General features: G+C 43.5%; 4 non-coding genes across 4 annotated transcripts; 3 read left to right on the top strand and 1 right to left on the bottom strand.

Moving 5' to 3' along the window:
- Positions 1-178: 178 nt before the first annotated feature.
- On the top strand, positions 179-250 carry trnae-uuc. The gene has a single exon. It is a non-coding gene; the product is annotated as a tRNA-Glu (tRNA).
- A 730-nt stretch (positions 251-980) lies between these two features.
- Positions 981-1052, top strand: trnae-uuc. The gene has a single exon. It is a non-coding gene; the product is annotated as a tRNA-Glu (tRNA).
- Positions 1053-1815: 763 nt separating this feature from the next.
- trnae-uuc lies at positions 1816-1887 on the bottom strand. Its single transcript has one exon. It is a non-coding gene; the product is annotated as a tRNA-Glu (tRNA).
- A 134-nt stretch (positions 1888-2021) lies between these two features.
- Positions 2022-2093, top strand: trnae-uuc. Its single transcript has one exon. It is a non-coding gene; the product is annotated as a tRNA-Glu (tRNA).
- Positions 2094-2882: the final 789 nt, after the last annotated feature.

Here is a 2882-nt window from a genome sequence, read left to right as displayed (position 1 = left end):
GCCTGGGTGAAAACCAGGAATCCTGACCGCTAGACCATATGGGACATGTGACTATGATGTGATCGAGAACTCTGAGACCATAATGAACTCATGTTCCCGAACTTGTGTAGTTTCTTGAAGTTACCTGACAAGAACACCCTGAAGGGAGAATCTTTGTTGTCACTTCATTGTTGTCATGTCCCATATGGTCTAGCGGTCAGGATTCCTGGTTTTCACCCAGGCGGCCCGGGTTCAACTCCCGGTATGGGAACTGATTTATCTCCTGGTAAATTAATAGTGACGTTGGTCTCTGACAGACTTTAATCAGGGTTCAGCACATCAACTGAAACTGTGCAGCTGGTTTATTTTTATGGACATCTACGTTTCCTACATGCTTTTGGAAACGTGTCCCTACCGTTCTGTCTCCAGGTATTTTGAGCGTCTCAAACTACACAGAGCTTTTCTTGATGACTTCATACCCTGAGAACGGTGGCGTTAGTCTGTAGATTAACTTTAAGAGCGGTCATTGCAAGATGACGTTAGCTTTGTATCAAGCCTCAACAATCTTGTGCCAGTCATCTCTAAGCTTAGACGTGTCCCATATGGTCTAGCGGTCAGGATTCCTGGTTTTCACCCATGGGAAATTACTTGTTCCAACTACAGATGGTTGGTTGGGGCCTTGCTCACTCTCTACATACTGCATATAGATGCAGCATCCGCAGGGTTTAAATATTGGGACCAAGACTCAGATGACTATTTCATGTATTTGAATTCAAATACGTGTTCACGTGTAATTAAACAACTCACTGTCATAATTAATTCAACCCAGGTGAAAACCAGGAATCCTGACCGCTAGACCATATGGGACATGACAACAACGAAGTGACAACAAAGATTCTCCCTTCAGGGTGTTCTTGTCAGGTTACTTCAGGAAACTACACTAGTTTGGGAACATGAGTTCATTATGGTCTCAGAGTTCTCAATCACATCATAGTCACATGTCCCATATGGTCTAGCGGTCAGGATTCCTGGTTTTCACCTAGGCGGCCCGGGTTCAACTCCCGGTATGGGAAATTACTTCTTCTAAAGCTGCTGCTACTACTGGTTATACATACTGTATATAGATGCAGCATCTGCAGGGTTTATATATTGGGACGCAGACCAAGACTCCGGTGACTATTTCATGTATTGAATTCAAATACGTGTTCACGTGTAATAATAATTAATTCAAACATAATTAATTCAACCCAGGTGAAAACCAGGGATCCTGACCCTTTAACCAGAGGATTTCAAAGTGGAAGGTGGGCCTCCCCAAAGGGGGGTCCAAACTGTTTCAGGGGAGGCTCAGTGAGTGGAAGTTAAAAACAAAAGTCATTAGTTACCAAAAGGAGGTCACGTAGAAGAGGTGTGTGATGTGGTTAAAGAGGGGGATTTTAATGTTTTCCCACTTTCCCAGAGTCAGAAACTAATAAGTGCCGTAGGACAGACCTTTGTTATGTATTTGCTTTAGTCTGAAGTTTTGTCAAACTATCTTGGCTCAGTTGGTGAGTGTCTACGTGATCATGATCAGGGTCCCATAGGCATCCGGGAAGTAAGCAATGCTAAGCAGGTAAACTAAGGCCGGGTGAGGGGAGGATTCCAGGATTTGTCTGACAGGAGGCCCACAGTCTCAGACTTCGAAACCTCCTGTAGACCCTGTGGCTCATGGCTAAAGTTAAAGATGGGGCATGAAACAAAGATAATGTTGCTCTGAGAGGTGAACAGGTTACAGAAACATTCAGAGAGTCCATTTAAAGAACCATTTATCTGGGATATCCAACATGTGGTAAATTCAGTTTCCCATACCGGGAGTTGAACCCGGGCCGCCTGGGTGAAAACCAGGAATCCTGACTGCTAGACCATATGGGACATGACAACAACGAAGTGACAACAAAGATTCTCCCTTCAGGGTGTTCTTGTCAGGTTACTTCAGGAAACTACACTAGTTTGGGAACATGAGTTCATTATGGTCTCAGAGTTCTCGATCACATCATAGTCACATGTCCCATATGGTCTAGCGGTCAGGATTCCTGGTTTTCACCCAGGCGGCCCGGGTTCAACTCCCGGTATGGGAAATTACTGCTTCTAAAGCTGCTGCTACTACTAGTTATACATACTGTATATAGATGCAGCATCTGCAGGGTTTATATATTGGGACGCAGACCAAGACTCCGGTGACTATTTCATGTATTGAATTCAAATACGTGTTCACGTGTAATAATAATTAATTCAAACATAATTAATTCAACCCAGGTGAAAACCAGGGATCCTGACCCTTTAACCAGAGGATTTCAAAGTGGAAGGTGGGCCTCCCCAAAGGGGGGTCCAAACTGTTTCAGGGGAGGCTCAGTGAGTGGAAGTTAAAAACAAAAGTCATTGGTTATCAAAAGGAGGTCACGTAGAAGAGGCTAAATGTGTGTGATGTGGTTAAAGAGGGGGATTTTAATGTTGTTTTTTTGGGTGAAAACCAGGAATCCTGACCACTAGGCCATATGGGAAAAGTGATGTCAACATGATCGAGAACTCTGAGACCATAATGAACTCATGTTCCCAAACTATTATAGTTTCTTGAAGTAACCTGACAAGTGATTTGAGAGCCAACAAAGCTGTTCTAAACGTTTTCTACGGCACTTATTAGTTTCTCACTATGGGAAAGCGGGAAAGGTTTCCTGCTTTTCAACTCGGTTTAAGTCCCGGAATGGGAAATTAATTTTGATGGTAAGTTGTTTAACTACATGTGAAGACAAATTCCTCATATTTCTCCTGGTACTATATACGTATAGAGTGAGCAACAACTAAACCAATAAGGAAATTCCCATACCGGGAGTTGAACCCGGGCCGCCTGGGTGAAAACCAGGAATCCT

This window comes from Micropterus dolomieu, linkage group LG03, assembly GCF_021292245.1.
Source record: "Micropterus dolomieu isolate WLL.071019.BEF.003 ecotype Adirondacks linkage group LG03, ASM2129224v1, whole genome shotgun sequence".
NCBI classification, from domain to species: domain Eukaryota; kingdom Metazoa; phylum Chordata; class Actinopteri; order Centrarchiformes; family Centrarchidae; genus Micropterus; species Micropterus dolomieu.
Note: the sequence above shows the minus strand (reverse complement) of the source record. Positions and strands in the feature narration are given on the sequence as shown.